Source organism: Hemitrygon akajei, unplaced genomic scaffold (assembly GCF_048418815.1).
Source record: "Hemitrygon akajei unplaced genomic scaffold, sHemAka1.3 Scf000142, whole genome shotgun sequence".
Lineage (NCBI taxonomy): Eukaryota > Metazoa > Chordata > Chondrichthyes > Myliobatiformes > Dasyatidae > Hemitrygon > Hemitrygon akajei.
This window is the reverse complement of record NW_027332028.1, coordinates 164,214-181,817: the sequence shown is the minus strand read 5'-3', so window position 1 is coordinate 181,817 and position 17,604 is coordinate 164,214. Positions and strand designations below refer to the sequence as shown.

Below are 17,604 nucleotides of genomic sequence, written 5' to 3'. Positions count from 1 at the left end.
TGCTCTTCAATCCTCCCCCTGAGAATTATCTCCAGTAACTTCCCGACCACTGACGTGAGATCCATCGACATATCGTTTCCAGGATTATCCCTGGATCCCTTCTTGAATAGCGGAACAGCACCAGAGACACCAGGGTGATGTTTTGCCTCCCGGGTGCTAGGGTCGTTGATTTATCAGAGCTGCTGTAGGATACTCACAAATCGGAGGGGGAATGGCCAGAGGTTGTGGTGTATATTGGCACAAATGATGTAGGTAGAAAAGGGAAAGAGATCCTCTGCAGTGAGTATACAGTTAGGAAGTTACTGAAGAGGAGGACCTCCAAGGTGGTAAACTCCTGATTACTCCCAGTGCCACGGGCTGGTGCAGGTAGGAATGGGGTGATAGCACGGATGAATGAGTGGCTGAGGAGATGGTGCAGGGACAGGGTTTCATGTTCTTGGATCATTGGAGCCTTTTCTGAGGAAGGGGTGACTAGTACAGGAGGGACGGGTTGCACCTGAACTGGAGAGGAACTAATATCCTGGGCTGGAGGTTAGCAGATGCTACTCAGGAGAGTTAAACTAGTTTTACTAGGAACCGGAGCCCCGGTCAGTAAGGGAAGGATTGGATTGGATGGTACATATCCGGGAAAGTAGTGGAAAGTTAAATCAAACAAGCAAGTATGATAGGTCCGATACTTTGAAGTGTGTATATTTTATTTCTGGGAGCATTATGGGTAAGGGTGATGAACTTAGAACATGGATCAGCACGTGGAACTACAATGTTGTAGCCATTGAGAGAGGGGCAGGAACGGGTGATTGATGTATCCGGTTTTCGAAGTTTTAAAAAAGGTAGAGGTGGAGGTAAAAGAGGTGGTCATTGGCGAGGGGGGAGTGGCTCTCCTATTCAGGGACAGTGTCACAGCTGCTCTCAGGAGATATAAAGGAGGGGTCAGAGACCGAGTCCATTTGGGTAGAATTCAGTAATAGGAAGGGTTCAATCACACAGATGGGATTGTACTGCAGACACCCCCAATAGCCACCGGGACACTGAGGAACAGGTACAGGTTTCCCCTCGCTATTCAAAGGTAGAGCGTTCCTATGAAACGGTTTGTAAGCCAGAATGTCGTAAAGTGAAGAAGCAATTACCATTTATTTACATGGAAAAAATTTGTGAGCGTTTGCAGACCCAAAAAATAACCTACCAAATCATGCCAAATAACACATAAAACCTAAAATAACAGTAACATACAGTAAAAGCAGTAATGATCTGATAAATACACAGCGTAGATAAAGTAGGAATACTTTTCTGCAATTATTGAAGCACTGTCCACCGTAGCAAAAATCTCACACAAGCACTCTCGGTAGAAAGACCTGGCGCAAGCGCTCTTGGTAGAAACACTCGACACAATCGCTCTGGGTAGAAACACTCGACACAATCGCTCTGGGTAGAAACACTCGACACAAGCGCTCTCGGTAGAAACACTCGGCACAAGCGCTCTCGGTAGAAACACTCGGCACAAGCGCTCTCGGTAGAAACACTCGGCACAAGCGCTCTCGGCAGAAGCACTCGACACAAGCGCTCTCGGCAGAAGCACTCGACACAAGCGCTCTCGGTAGAAACACTCGACACAAGCGCTCTCGGTAGAAACACTCGACACAAGCGCTCTCGGCAGAAGCACTCCACACAAGCGCTCTCGGCAGAAACACTCCACACAAGCGCTCTCGGCAGAAGCACTCCACACAAGCGCTCTCGGCAGAAACACTCGACACAAGCGCTCTCGGTAGAAACACTCGACACAAGCGCTCTCGGTAGAAACACTCGACACAAGCGCTCTCGGCAGAAACACTCCACACAAGCGCTCTCGGCAGAAACACTCGACACAAGCGCTCTCGGCAGAAACACTCGACACAAGCGCTCTCGGTAGAAACACTCGACACAAGCGCTCTCGGTAGAAACACTCGACACAAGCGCTCTCGGCAGAAGCACTCCACACAAGCGCTCTCGGTAGAAACACTCGACACAAGCGCTCTCGGCAGAAGCACTCCACACAAGCGCTCTCGGTAGAAACACTCCACACAAGCGCTCTCGGTAGAAACACTCGACACAAGCGCTCTCGGTAGAAACACTCGACACAAGCGCTCTCGGTAGAAACACTCGACACAAGCGCTCTCGGCAGAAGCACTCTTTCCAGTAACCTTTAAGTTATGAAGCTGCCAAATCATACCAAATAACACATAAAAATACACAGCCTATATGAAGTAGAAATAATGTACATCCAGTGTAGTTTCACTTACCGGAATCGGGAAGACAGTGAGCACACTGATGATGGTGTGTTAGGCCGAGTCATCTGAGGTTGGGGTGTTTAGGAGACCGGGTTGTCATCTCATCGTCATGTTTCCATCAGGGCAGGCATGTCATCTTCTTCTATGTCTGCCTGCCTCAATGTCGAAGGTCGAGGTTCGTCGTCTGCTGTGGAAGGCTTGAAAAACAGGATGCTTGACTGCTTAGCCTCGAGCATTTTTCTATTGCACATTTCTTTGTAAGCACTCAAACCATCCTGCAAATATGCCCTAAACCTACGTACCCTTTCAAAATTAAAGTCATACTTTTCTGCAATCATTGCAGCGTTGTCAAACGCAGTGAAAATCTCACGCAATTGCTTCACATTCAGTTCCTGGATGACTTCACTTTCGGGTCGTTCGCTACTGCATTTGGCTTCAATTGTTATCCTTTTCCTCTTCATCTGTCAGTTCTTGGTCATGGGATGCCAAAACCTCTTCAACATCGTCTTTGTCAACTTCCACAAACCCTTAGCCAAACTCACTATGTCCTTACTTCGCTCACCACGATCGAAACGCTTTATTATGTCTGGTTTTACACTAAGTGTAACACCCTTACGCGCTCATTTAGGCTTTTCCGATACCTTAGAACTCATCTTGCTAACAGATGCACAAAATAGATCGACATAAAGCACAGATGCTCACAGGCACGTGTTTCAGCAATGCCGGCTAGAATGCAGTTCTGGGGAGGAGCCTGGCTGCTCGGGGTGTGCGCTGCCTTTTTTCCTAACAGTGAAAACACCTTCTGTTAGCGAAAACAGGTAACTAATGTAGGTCTTTCGTAACAGCGAGGTGTCGTAAAGCGAACGTTCAAAAAACGGGGGACACCTGTATGTAATCAGGTTAAGGAAATGGGTAAAAATAATGGGGTTGTTGTCATGGAGGATTCAACTTCCCTCATGTAAACTGGGGTTAGATGGGGCAGAATTTGTTAAGTGCATCCAGGAGGGTTTCTTAAATCAATATGTGGATGGTCCATCGAGAGGAGGGACTGTACTGGACGTGGTGTTGGGTGGTGATCCTGGCCTGGTGTCTGACCTTTCAGTCAGTGAACAGTTAGGGAACAGTGACCACAACTCCTTAACTGTCAGGACAGTGATAGATAAGGATCGGTATGGTCCTTGCGGGAGAGATTTAAAGTGGAGTAGGGCAAATTACGAGGGGATTTAAGTAACTAAGTAGAGTTAATTGGGAACATCTTTTTTCTGGCAAGTCCACATCAGACACATGGAGAGTGTTTAAAGACCAAATGCACAGGGTGCAGGAAAGGTGTGGTCCTGTTAGACGTAAGGATGGGGATGGAAACATAAGAAAAACTTGGATGTCCAGAGAAGTGAAGAACTTAGTCATGAAGGAAAAGGAAAAGCATATAAAGCTTTGGAAGTTCGGATCAAACGAAGCATGAGGATGATAAAGAAACCAGAAACAAGGGGAATTAGGAAATCCAGGAGGGGCCATGAAAAGTCCCTGGCAACGAGGATTAAGATGAATCCTAAGGCATTCTATAAATACATCAAGAGCAAGACGATAACTAGGGAGCCGGTAGGGCCACTCAATGATTGGGGGGGGTGGGGCGGGGTGAAACGACATTTGCTTGGATGTGGAGAAAGTGAATGAGGTACTTAGCGAGCACTTTGCTTTGGCTTTTACCAAAGGAGGTGGAGGACCTGGATTTCAGTGGTGAGTGTATAAATATGCTTGGGCACTTAGAGGTTAACGAAGCCTCCTAATGATGCAATAAGATGGCTATGTCCCCAGGATTTACCCTAGGTTATTGAAGGAAGCAAGAGACGAGATCGCTGGGGGCTTGATCAGCATCTCCATGTCCTCTCTAGGTACATGCGAGGTCCCGGAGGACAGGCAAGTGGCTAATATTGTACCTCTATTTTAAAAGGGAAGAAGGGAAAATCCTGGGAACTATGGAGTGGTGAGCCTCACATCAGTTGTAGGGACAGCGCTGGAGGAAATTCTTAGGGGTAGGATATACGAGCATTTGGAACCCCATCACCTAATTCGGGAGAGCCAGCATAGCCTTGTGAATGGCAGGTCGTGCCTTACCAACTTGACAGGGATTTTTTGACAAGGTGATGAGAGAGATTGAAGAGGATAGGGCAGTGGATGTTGTCTGTGTGGATTTTAATGAGGTGTTTGACAAATACCCTCATGGGAGGCTAATCCAGAAGATTTAGATGCACGGGGTCCGTGACGAATTGGCTATTTGGATCAGAACTGGTGTTCTGCAGGGATCTGTCCTGGGACATCTGCTGATTGTAATGTACATTAATAACCTCGATGAAAATGTGGATGGGTGCGTTCCTAAGTCTGCGGCTATACCAAGATTGGTGGAATTGCTGATCGTGTGGAAGACTGGCAGAGAATACAGCGCAATGTAGATCAGATGCAGAAATGGGCTGAGAAACGGCAGATGGAATTTAACCCAGATAAATGCGAGACGTTGCACCTTGGTCGGGTAAATGCAAGAAGACAGCAAAACCCATAACAGTGTTGCTGAGTAGAGAGAGCTTGGGGTCCAAGTTCATTGATTCTTGAAAATGGCTGCACAGGTCGATCATGTGGTTAAGAAGGCTGATGGAATGTTTGCTTTTATTAGTCAAGGCCTTGAGTTCAAACGTCAGGAGGGCATTACTGGAAGTTCAAGAAATCGATGTTCACGCCATCAGGTTGGAGGCTACCTAGTCAGAATATAAGGTGTTGCTCCTCCAACCTGAGTGTGGCCTCATCATGACAGTGGAGGAGATCATGGATGGACAAGTTTGAATAGGAATACGAAGTGGAATTAAAATGTGTGGCCACCGGGAGATCCTGCTTTTTCTGTCAAATGGAGCGTGGATGCTCAGCAAGGATAGGAGGGATGTTGTAGCTTTGGAGAGGGTGCAGAAGAGGTTTACCAGGACGCTGTCTGGTTTAGAGGGCATGTGATATCATGAGAGATTGGATAAACTTGGATTGTTTTCTCTGGAGCGACTGAGGCTGAGTGCAGATCTGATAGAGGTTTATTAGATTATGAGAGGCAGAGGTAGAGTGGACAGGGAGTTTCTGTTTCCCAGGGTTGAAATGTCACGTACCACAGGGCATGCAATGAAGGTGAAAGGGGGTAGGTTCAAGGGGGATATGAGGGATAAGTTTTTTTACTCAGAGTGGTAGATGCCTGGAATGAGCTGCTTGGTGAGGTGGTAGAGTCAAATACATTTAAGAGATGTTTAGATAGGCACATGGATGTCAGGAAGATGGAGAGATATGGAGGGATGAGTGTTCGGGTGTTATTTGATTTGCTTTTTAACTTGTAGACTGAAGGGCTTGTTCCCGTGCTGTACTGTTCTACGTTCTATGTCCTTGAGTGCCCCAGTCAGAGCTCTGACCTTAGTCTGATCGAACATCTCTGGCAAGAAATCAAGATTGCTGTACACCGTTGCTCCCCAGCTAACCTGGCACAGCTTGAGCAATTTTGCAGGGAGGAACAGGCAAATCTCGCTCCATCACGCTGTCCACAGCTAATGGAGACTTATTCAAAGAGAATACTCACTGTAATTGCTCTGAGAGGTGATTCAATTAAGTACTGAGCAAAGGGGTGTGAATACATTTGAACTGCTGACATTTCAGATTTTGAACTTTTAGGTTTTCCATGCCTTACAATTTCCCCTGTTGTTTGGGCTCTATTGTGGGGGGGGAAGGAGCATGTGATTCACAAATAATTTTTAAAAATCACAGTTAACTTGATCAAACCCCATGGTTGCAATACTCGTTAATGTATGTGAACAAACGACTGGGGGCTGAATACTTTTTTCAAGGCACTGTGGATAGATAGATACATAGATAAATAATACCGAGAACAGGAGCTGTGGAGTCCTTGAAAGTGAATCAGTTTAGTATTGAAGTGAGTAAACTTATCCACGCTGGTTCAGCAGCCTGGTTAAAGGGTAACAACTGTTCTTGACCTGGTGGTTTGGGACCTGAGACTCCTGTTCCTCCTGCACAATGGCAGCAACGAGCAAAGAGAGCATGGTCTGGCTGGTGGTGGGCAGGGGGGTCCGTGATGACAGAGGCTGCTTTCTTGTGCCAACTCTCCTTGTAGATGTGCTCAATGGTGGGAGAGCTTTTCCTGTGATGGACTGGACTGCATCTACCACTTTTAACAGGCTCTCTGTTCTTGTGTACTGCTGTGGGACTGGGGCAGATCAATATTGAGAGGCTGAGGGACATCTTCTGCTCCTAGTGTGTTGTCTTTTTGTATAATGAGATGGAGGGGCCTCAGGAGTTAACTCCAGAGCAGGGTGTCCTGGTTTCAATGATTGGTAGATTAAATGGCCACAGAAAACTGTCTCTGGGGGAATGTGGAGACAATAACGTGTGATTAGTGTAGGATGAGTGTCAATGGTGTTTGATGGTCAGCATGTACCCAGTGGGCCAAACGGCATGTTTCGGTGTTGTGTAACTCTGTAACTCTCTCTCTCTCTACCTTGCTCACCTCTACTCTTTCATTTTCTGTCTCTCCCCATCCCCCTCTCCCCAATACCTCACATAGCATTGATGCCTCATGTTTCACCCTGTGACCTTTCACCAAATGTGACCTGTGTCTATGATGTGAAAACCCCTCTGTTCTCAGTCTGTTTGCATCCGGTGGCAAACAGGAGAACAGAACTGGGCAGAGTTAACCAGAGGGATGTTCCTATTGGAACTGTAATGGCCACAGAAGCAGAGTGAATAATTTGGAAAGTTTTGCAGAGAGACTGAATATTTAGTCCCACAAACTACATGGGCATCTCTCTGACCCTCTCTCACCTCACCCCCCCCCCCCACCTTTCTGTCTCACTCTCCGGATCAGCTCAACACCCTATTCCAGGAACTCCTCTCAGTTCGGTCTCTGGGTGAATTTGCATCTGTGGCTTTCAACATGTGATACCTGCATGAGCGAAATGAACAGCCCTTTGTTCTCAACCTGTGAGTTTCCTGTTGTAAACATGCTGTCAGATCGAGACATGATTAAACTGTGCAGTGTTTCTATCCAAACTCATCCTACAGAAATCAGTGTAAATTATTTAGGAGGAATCTGTAAAAACAGGTCACTCGGAACAAAAGTTTCTCTTTAAATTTACCCAATGGCTTGGTCTCCAGAGCAATCTGTTGAAATGAATTCTAATGACCATTCTCTTCGTCTCTGTTCTAAATGGACGTCCCTCTATTCTGAGGCTGTGCCCTCAGTCCGAGACTTGACCACTATAGGAAACATCCTCTCCATGACCACTCTATCCAGAACTTCCAATCTTTGATAGGTTTCACTGAGATCCTCCTCATTCTTGTAAAATCCAGGGAGTAGCTACCCAAAAACATCATTTGTCCCAATACATTAACCCTTTCAGTCACGGAATCACGCTCATGAACCTCCCTCGGACCCTCTTCAATGCCAGTGAATCCTTTTTTAAATAAGGGACCCAAGACGACTCAATACTTCAAATGCAGTCTGACAAATGCCTTATAAAGCCTCAGCATTTCTTCCTTGCTTTTATATTCTAGTCTTCCCCACACTGTATCCTCTCTGCCACTTCTTTCCCCATTCTCCTCATCTGTATATGTCCTTCTGCAGACAGCCCGCTTCCTCAACACTACCTTCCTCTCTATCATTCACAAAGCTCTCAAATCTGTCATCCAAATCACTGACGTACAGTATAAAGTCCAAAGAATCGGTCCAACACCGACCGCTGTGAAACACAACTAGTCACTGGCAGCCAATCAGAAAAGGGCCCCTGTAATCCCACTCTTTGCTTCCTGCCAGTCAGGCATTCTTCTATCCATGCCAGTACCCTTCCTGCAATGCCATGGGCTCTTATCTTGTTAAGCAGCCTCTTGTCAAAGGCCTTCTGAATATGTAAACAACATCCACTGTTTATCCTGCCTGATTTTTTTTCCCTCAAAGCATTCCAACAGATTTGTCAGGCAAGATTTCCCCTCAAGGAAATCATACTGACTATGGCCTATTTTATCATCTGCTGCATGTACCCCAAACCTTCATTCTTAATAATGGGCATCTTACCAACCGCTGAAGTTGGGCTAACTGGCCTATAATTCCTTGTCTTTTCACCGAGAGAAACTGAAAGTCGATACCCCTGGGCATGGCACACAGAGTCTTTCAAATATTTGGGCATCATTATGCCAAAAGATTTGGCAAAATTATCAGAATATAATTATCAGCCTTTATATAAAAAAATTAAGGAATATGTGGCAAGATGGAATCTGATTCCTTTTTTCAGTCTTAGTTCAAGGATTGAGTCTATTAAAATGAATATACTGCCCAGACTATTATATCTCTTTCAGACCCTACCAATAGAGATTAATTAAAATCAATTCAATGAATGGAACAAGATGCTATCAAAGTATATTTGGCAGGGTAAAAGACCTAGAGCTCGTCTCAAAACTTTGCAATTAGCAAAGGAATAGGGGGTATGGGGCCTACCTTCTCTTAGAGATTATTTTGCAGCACAGTTGAGAGCTGTGATATGTTGGTGCAACCCATCATATGACGCTCAATGGAAAAACATTGAGGAGTGTGTACTTCCCATCCCCATACAAGCAATTTTGGCTGATAACAACCTGCAAAGGTACATAAATACTATTGATAACCCATGGGTGAAATTGACTCTTAAAATATGGAGAACTACTATAAAAGAATATAATCTGGAGGGAGATATTCTTAAATGGTGTGCATATGACTCAGATTTTACACCAAATAAATTGCTGCTAGATTTAAGGACTGGACAGCTAAAGGAATAACAGTTCTTTGCAACACAATAAAAGAAAGAACACTGTTCAGTTTTGAAATGCTTAAAGAGAAACTCTTATTAGAAAAACAAGATTTTTAAAATCGGTATTTACAGATGCGACAATACGTTAATAAGACGCTTAAAAATGTAACCAAGGCAAATACACGCTCGATAGAGCTCTTTAGAAAAGCATATAATTCAGATAATAGTAGTAGAATCATTTCAAGCATGTATAAGGGGTTGTCAAATCTTAAAACACATTCAACTTCATACATTAAAACAAAATGGGAGAAGGGAGGAGGGATAATTATATCTGAGGAAGAATGGACAACAATATGGAGGGATCAATGGAAGTGTTCCAGTTCACAGAAATGGAGGGAGTTTGGATGGAAAAACTTGATAAGATATTTTATTACACCCTCTCAGAAATCCTATTATGCATAAATTATCTTTTAGATTGGAAGAATATGGGAAAATATCAGGGTATAAAGTAAACTGGGATAAAAGTGAAATTTTACCCCTTACTAAAGGAGATTATAGTCAATATTGATTAGTAACTCAATTTAGATGGCCGATAAATGGTATAAAATATTTCGGTATAAGAGTTGATAACGACAAAGAATTTATATAAATTATTTGCCATTATTGAAAAAAATTCAAGAAGATCTTGAGAAATGGATGATGTTACCAATAACATTAGTAGGTAGAGTTAATGCTGTAAAAATGAATATATTTCCCAGATTACAGTATTTATTTCAAACATTACCAATACAACTATTGCAGAAGTTTTTTCAAGAGTTGAATAAATGTTTGAGGAAGTTTCTTTGGAAAGGTAAGATGTCAAGAATATTGTTGGAAAAATTGACATGTAAATTTGACCTAGGAGGGTTACAACTCACAAATTTTAAGAATTATTCTCAAGCAAATCAATTTAGATTTATTGCATCTTTTTTTGATGAAGATAAACCGGCATGGATTAGAATAGAGTTAGATAAGATAGGAGAAAATATACCAGAAGATTTTATATATAAATGGGAATCCAAATGGATACGGGAAAAGAAAGAATCTCTTATATTAAAACATTTGATTCATTTATGGAATAAGATAAATGTTGACGATGAGACAATGAAATCTTTATTAGCAAAGAGACCCCTATTTCAAAATAGACTCATTCCTTTTACAATGGATAACCAACTTTTATTTAACTGGTTTCAAAAAGGGATTAGACATATAGTTGACTGTTTTGAAGGAGGTAAATTGATGTTGTTTGATCAACTAAAGAATAAATATAAAATATCAAATAACACTCTTTTCTGTTATTTCCAATTAAGGGCTTATTTAAGAGATAAACTGGGTCAAACAATGTTAATGCCGAAGCCTAATGAAATAGAAATTTTAATTCAAAAAGGAAAAATTTTAAAAATTACTTCTCGTATGTACAATTTGATTCAAAAACAGGCAATTAAACAAGGAATTCATAAGTCAAGACAAAAATAGGAAACTGATTTGAATATTAAAATTGATGAAATAAGTTGGTCAAGACTATGCCTTGACAGTATTACAAATACAATAAGTGTCTGACTTAGATTAGTACAAAACAATTTTTTACATCAATTATATATTACACCACAAAAATAAATAGATTAAACCCAAATTTATCTGATCAATGTTTTCAATGTAATCAAGAAATTGGTACTTTTTTACATTCTACTTGGTCAGTCTTGTTTTAAAATTCAACCTTTTTGGATAAATTTAAGAGTTTTATTGGAACAAATTATTGGAACACAACTTCCACATAACCCAATATTATTTTTACTAGGTGATATTGAAGGGATAAAACCGAAACTTAAATTGAACAAATATCAGAAAAAATTTACAAAAATTGCATTGGCAGTAGCCAAAAAGGCTATTGCAGTAACTTGGAAATCAGATTCATACTTAACTATGGACCGTTGGAATAATGAAATTTTTAGCTGCATTCCACTTGAAAACTTACTTATAATTTAAGAAATGAACATGACATTTTTGAAAATTTGGCATCCTTATTTACAAAAGATAGGATTAAATATATAGGCCCTTTGAAGATAAAGTTATTAGCCATTTGGGGAAAGAAATATATATATAAAAGTTATTTTGAATTCCATGGAGCATGTGGGGATCTTCCGATACTCCAGGCAATCTTTCTTTCTTTCTTCTTTCTTTTTCTCTTTTCTTTTTTTTTCTTTTTTTCCCAGATGGGGATGTTAAGGGGGAAAGGGTTAAGGGGAGGGGGGGAGGGCTGATATTATACTCTACTATTCTATTATTCTATTCATTCTAAGTAATTATCTTAAAAATTGAATGAAAATATATAAAAAAAGAAATCCTATTATGATACTAACCTCCCTGTTTGCCGGAGAAATTGTGGAAATCAAAATGCAAATCATTATCATATTTTTTGGGACTGCCCTGTTATCAAAAACTATTGGAGGGGGATACACAATGCCCTACAAGACATCTTTAAATGTGAAATACCCTGAGAGAGTAAGACCATATATTTTGGATATATACCTCAAGAATGGTTGAAAAGAGATAAATATTTAATGAATATACTGTTGGTGGCTGGTAAAAAGACTCTTACTAGGAAATGGTTATCACAGGAGAGCCCAACTTTAAATACATGGATGGAAATTACAATGGACATTTACAAAATGGAGAAGATAACAGCATCTGTTAATCATAAGCTGGAACAATTTGATTTATACTGGGAAAAATGGTTTTAACTACATAAAAGCCAGATTTTATTCTCACATATCAATGAATCTGTTGTAAAAAAAAATCACTCCTTTCTGGTACATAGTTCTTTCCTTTTGCATGTTTTTTCTTTCCACTCTTTTCTGTAAGTGTATACCTCAGATAAATACTTTGTGGAGATTTTTGATATATATGATTATATGATATATATGTACAATGTCTGAAATACATCTTATGGAAATGTTTGTTTGATGATGAATTTCAATATAAAAAATAAATTAAAACAAAAAGATTTCTTGTCTTTTGCCTCCCTCCCTTCTTAAAGGGTGGAGTGACATTTGCAATTTTCCAGTCCTCCAAAGCCATCCCAGAATCTAGTGTCTCTACAATCATTTCAGCTACCTCTTTCAGAACACTGGAATGTCGTACATTTGGTTCAGATGAGTTATCAACTTTCAGGCCTTTCAGCTACCCAAGCACCTGAGCAACTACGCTCACTTCTGCCCCGACACTCTAATTTGGTGCTCCGATGGTGTCTTTCACAATGAAGACTAACACAAAGTACTTATTGAGTTTGGCCACCTTCTTTGTCCCCATTACTACCTCTCCAGGGCATTCTCCACTCTTGCCTCTCTTTTACTCTTTCTATTTCTGAGAAAGCTTTTGGTATCGTCCTTTATATTATTGGCTAATTAACCTTCATGTTTCATCTTTTCTTCTTGCTTTTTTTTATTGTCTTCACTTTGTCTTTAAAATCCTCCAGCTTCCCACGAATTAATGCCCTCTCTTTTACTTTAATGCTGTCTTTGACTTCCCTTTCCACCAGTAGCCTCATCCTCCCTACGTACTCTCACATCTTTGAAATGCACCTATCCCAAGCCTTCCAAATTACTGCCCAAAGCTCCAGCCATTACTGCTCTGCCATCATCCCTGCCAATCAACTTTGGCCAGCTCCTTTCTCGTGCCCCTTACTCCACAGAAATACTGACTTTAGATTCTCCTTCGCAAAATGCAAGGTGAATTCTACCATATTATGATCACGGTCTCCTAAAAGCTCCCTTACCTTAAGCTCTCTAATCAAATCTGTTTCATTGCACAAATCCAGTCCGCTAACAAGTTTCGACTCACGCACCATGGTGAACATTCTGAATGGTGGCATCACTATCTGGTATGATGGTGCCACAGGTTCAGAAAGTTGCAGCAAGTTGTAAACCCAGCCATCCCCAGCACGAGTACTAGCCTTCCTATTACCGAGGACAACCTCGAAAGGCGATGCCTCAAGAACAGTAGCCAGGGAAGCATCAGAGGCAGCAGAGCAGCAGGAGGCAAGCAGAGCGCCACCAAACGTGATGAGCTCCTTCTCCTTGCGTGAGGGTTTTTCGTATCTTTTAAACCATGAAAGGAAGATAGGGTCTAGCAGAGCAGCCATCGTTGGAGCGGGGGCTAGTGTCAGAGTGGGAACTTAGAGACTTTGACTCAAGAGGCTTCAACGAGAAGAAGTTGAGGCCAAAGAAACAGGTAAGAAGGGTAGGTTTTTCCTTTCATTATTGCTGATTTGGTCTCGGTTGCCCATAGTACAGAGCAGACAGGATGGCAGATATGGCAGAGGAATGCTCCCCCTGTTGGATGAGGGAATTCATGGAACCTGACAGTGTCCCTGATGACCACACCTGCAGGAAGTCCAGCTCACTCCAACTCCTGAAAGACCACATTAAGGAGCTGGATGAAGGAAGGATCATCTGGGATGCAGAGCAATCAATAGATAAGACTTTTGAGCAGGTGGTTACACCCAGAGTGCAGAATTCTGGGAGTAGATGGTGAACAACGAGAGAGGTAAAGGGAGAAAGAAGTCAGTGCTGTCCAATGAAGGGAGTGTCTTTTGTCGTGTTGTGTGTGAGCGGGGTCTTTTGTTCGGTGGGGGATGAAGGGAGAAGATGCCAGAGAGAAGAGGTCATAGGACTCAACCTGGAGCTTGGGGAGATCAAAAGGGGATGGCAAAGGGAAACCAGGAGCTCCAACCTGGACTGTTTCAAGAAAATGGGCCCTTTGCTTTTTCTTTACTAACCCTTTGGTCAAATAAAGAATTATAAAGCAAACTCGTTTAATTGTATGCAGTGTACTGTCCATTATTTCGTGGTCCTGACTTGTAACAGGGTAATGAATCACGCAGCATACACACAAACAGTGGGGTTTCGGGGTGGGCTTGCGCTTTAATCTTCCACGCTTGGCAGGGCCGGATATTGTCTTCCCGAGACTTACGCAGCCGATGGAACCAGTGTTTCAATTAGGAAGGGTGTGCCTTGGCAAAAAGACTACAGTATCGTGCAAAAGTCTTAGGTGCATATACTTAGCTAGATTGCCTAAGACTTCTGCACAGTGCTGTGGTAATTTTACATATCGTGCTGTCCTGCTGCCGCAAAGAAAAATACGCATTTCCTGACATATGTGAGTGACGATAAACCTGATTCTGATATGGATCTCTATTGTGGACTGAGAGGGGGAATGGGGCAGGGAGAGGAGAGTCATGGTTGGGAAAAGAGGAAGGGAGTGGAAGCACCAGGGAGAAATTCTGTAATATTCATTAAACCAACTGTTTGGATTCAAATGACCTTGCTTGGTGTCTCAGGGCTGGGTGTGACTGTAATCACGCCACCCCCAGCCCTGGCACCTCCTCTCTGCCACCTGTCCCACACCCATCGCCATTCCCAACGTCCTTTACTCCTGCCAGATTTACAAACTCACTCTCCACTCCACATTGACAAATACATACTATCCAATCTTAGGCATCTTGAGATATATACATGTGTCTGAGACATTTGCACAGCACTGTATGTCAGTGATAATAGACCTGATAATAAACTAGTAACGATGTGCAGTGGGGAGAATTTTGACTGACTGCGTCACATCCTTGAACGGAAAATCCGACAAAGTGTAGTGGATATGTCCCAGTCCATCACGAGTAAAGCCCCCCGCCCCCACCATTGAGCACATCTACATGAAACGCTGTTGTAGGAAATATGCAGTCTCTGCCCTCAGGAACACCACCTCTCAGATCTTGCTCCCTTCTTGCTGCTGCCGTCCAAAAAAGATACCGGAGCCTCAGGGCCCACACCACCAGGTTCAGGGGTAGTTATTACCACTCAACCATCAAAGGGGATAACTTCACTAGCCACATCCTTGAACTGTTCCCACACTCTGTGGAACTAGAGTAAGTCCCTTCAACCACAATCCTGTATTCTATGGGCAAGCCAGTTCTGAATGCAAGCAGCCAGTTCACCATGGATCCTTTGCATCCTAATACTCAGGTCAGCCTCCTGTGAGGGACAAACATCTTACTAAAATCCACGTAGACGACATCCACAGCTCTATCTTCATCAATCACCCTCGTCACCTCATCAAGAAAATCAATCAAGTTAGTATTGCCCCACACAAACCCATGCCTGCTCGCCCTAATTAGCCCATGGTTTTCCAAATGCTCTTCAATCCTCCCCCTGAGAATTATCTCCAGTAACTTCCCGACCACTGACGTGAGATCCATCGGCATATCGTTTCCAGGATTATCCCTGGATCCCTTCTTGAATAGCGGAACAGCACCAGAGACACCAGGGTGATGTTTTGCCTCCCGGGTGCTAGGGTCGTTGATTTATCAGAGCTGCTGTAGGATACTCACAAATCGGAGGGGGAATGGCCAGAGGTTGTGGTGCATATTGGAACAAATGACGTAGGTAGAAAAGGGAAAGAGATCCTCTGCAGTGAGTATACAGTTAGGAAGTTACTGAAGAGGAGGACCTCCAAGGTGGTAAACTCCTGATTACTCCCAGTGCCACGGGCTAGTGCGGGTAGGAATGGGGTGATAGCACGGATGAATGAGTGGCTGAGGAGATGGTGCAGGGACAGGGTTTCATGTTCTTGGATCATTGGAGCCTTTTCTGAGGAAGGGGTGACCGGTACAGGAGGGACGGGTTGCACCTGAACTGGAGAGGAACTAATATCCTGGGCGGGAGGTTAGCAGATGCTACTCGGGAGAGTTAAACTAGTTTTTCTAGGAACCAGAGCCCCGGTCAGTAAGGGAAGGATTGGATTGGATGGTACATATCCGGGAAAGTAGTGGAAAGTTAAATCAAACAAGCAAGTATGATAGGTCCGATACTTTGAAGTGTGTATATTTTATTTCTGGGAGCATTATGGGTAAGGGTGATGAACTTAGAACATGGATCAGCACGTAGAGCTACAATGTTGTAGCCATTGAGAGAGGGGCAGGAATGGGTGATTGATGTATCCGGTTTTCGAAGATTTAAAAAAGGTAGAGGTGGAGGTAAAAGAGGTGGTCATTGGCGAGGGGGGAGTGGCTCTCCTATTCAGGGACAGTGTCACAGCTGCTCTCAGGAGATATAAAGGAGGGGTCAGAGACCGAGTCCATTTGGGTAGAATTCAGTAATAGGAAGGGTTCAATCACACAGATGGGTTTGTACTGCAGACACCCCCAATAGCCACCGGGACACTGAGGAACAGGTACAGGTTTCCCCAGCTATTCAAAGGTAGAGCGTTCCTATGAAACGGTTTGTATGTTTGAATGTCGTAAAGTGAAGAAGCAATTACCATTTATTTACATGGAAAAAATTTGTGAGCGTTTGCAGACCCAAAAAATAACCTACCAAATCATGCCAAATAACATATAAAACCTAAAATAACAGTAACATATAGTAAAAAACAGGAATGATCTGATAAATACACAGCGTAGATAAAGTAGGAATACTTTTCTGCAATTATTGAAGCACTGTCCACCGTAGTAAAAATCTCACACAAGCGATCTCAGCAGAAAGACTTAGCACAAGCGCTCTCGGTAGAAACACTTGGCACAAGCGCTCTCGGCAGAAAGACTCGACACAAGCGCTCTGGGTAGAAACACTCGACACAAGCGCTCTCGGTAGAAACACTCCACACAAGCGCTCTCGGCAGAAGCACTCCACACAAGCGCTCTCGGCAGAAGCACTCCACACAAGCGCTCTCGGTAGAAACACTCGACACAAGCGCTCTCGGTAGAAGCACTCTTTCCAGTAACCTTTAAGCTATGAAGCTGCCAAATCATACCAAATAACACATAAAAATACACAACCAATATGAAGTAGAAATAATGTACATCCAGTGTAGTTTCACTTACCGGAATTGGGAAGACAGTGAGCACACTGATGATGGTGTGTTAGGCCGAGTCATCTGAGGTTGGGGTGTTTAGGAGACCGGGTTGTCATCTCATCGTCATGTTTCTATCAGGGCAGGCATGTCATCTTCTTCTATGTCTCCCTGCCTCAATGTCGAAGGTCGAGGTTCGTCGTCTACTGTGGAAGGCTTGAAAAACAGGATGCTTGACTGCTTAGCCTCGAGCATTTTTCTATTGTACATTTCTTTGTAAGCACTCAAACCATCCTGCAAATATGCCCTAAACCTACGTACCCTTTCAAAATTAAAGTCATACTTTTCTGCAATCATTGCAGCGTTGCCAAACGCAGTGAAAATCTCACGCAATTGCTTCACATTCAGTTCCTGGATGACTTCACTTTGGGGTCATTCGCTACTGCATTTGGCTTCAATTGTTATCCTTTTCCTCTTCATCTGTCAGTTCTTGGTCATGGGATGCCAAAACCTCTTCATCATCATCTTTGTCAACTTCCACAAACCCTTAGCCAAACTCACTATGTCCTTACTTCGCTCACCACGATCGAAACGCTTTATTATGTCTGGTCTTACACTAAGTGTAACACCCTTACGCGCTCATT

General features: G+C 43.0%; 1 long non-coding RNA gene across 1 annotated transcript in view; it reads right to left on the bottom strand.

Annotated features, from left to right (window-relative positions):
• Window positions 1-17,099, bottom strand: part of LOC140723861 (uncharacterized) — a 33,920-nt gene extending 16,821 nt beyond the window's left edge. Inside the window, exons 1-2 of the long non-coding RNA XR_012097987.1 lie at window positions 16,992-17,099; window positions 2,277-2,461 (exon numbers count right to left, since the gene is read on the bottom strand). This is a non-coding gene — a long non-coding RNA (uncharacterized lncRNA). The remainder of the gene's footprint in view (window positions 1-2,276; window positions 2,462-16,991) is intronic.
• Window positions 17,100-17,604: the final 505 nt, after the last annotated feature.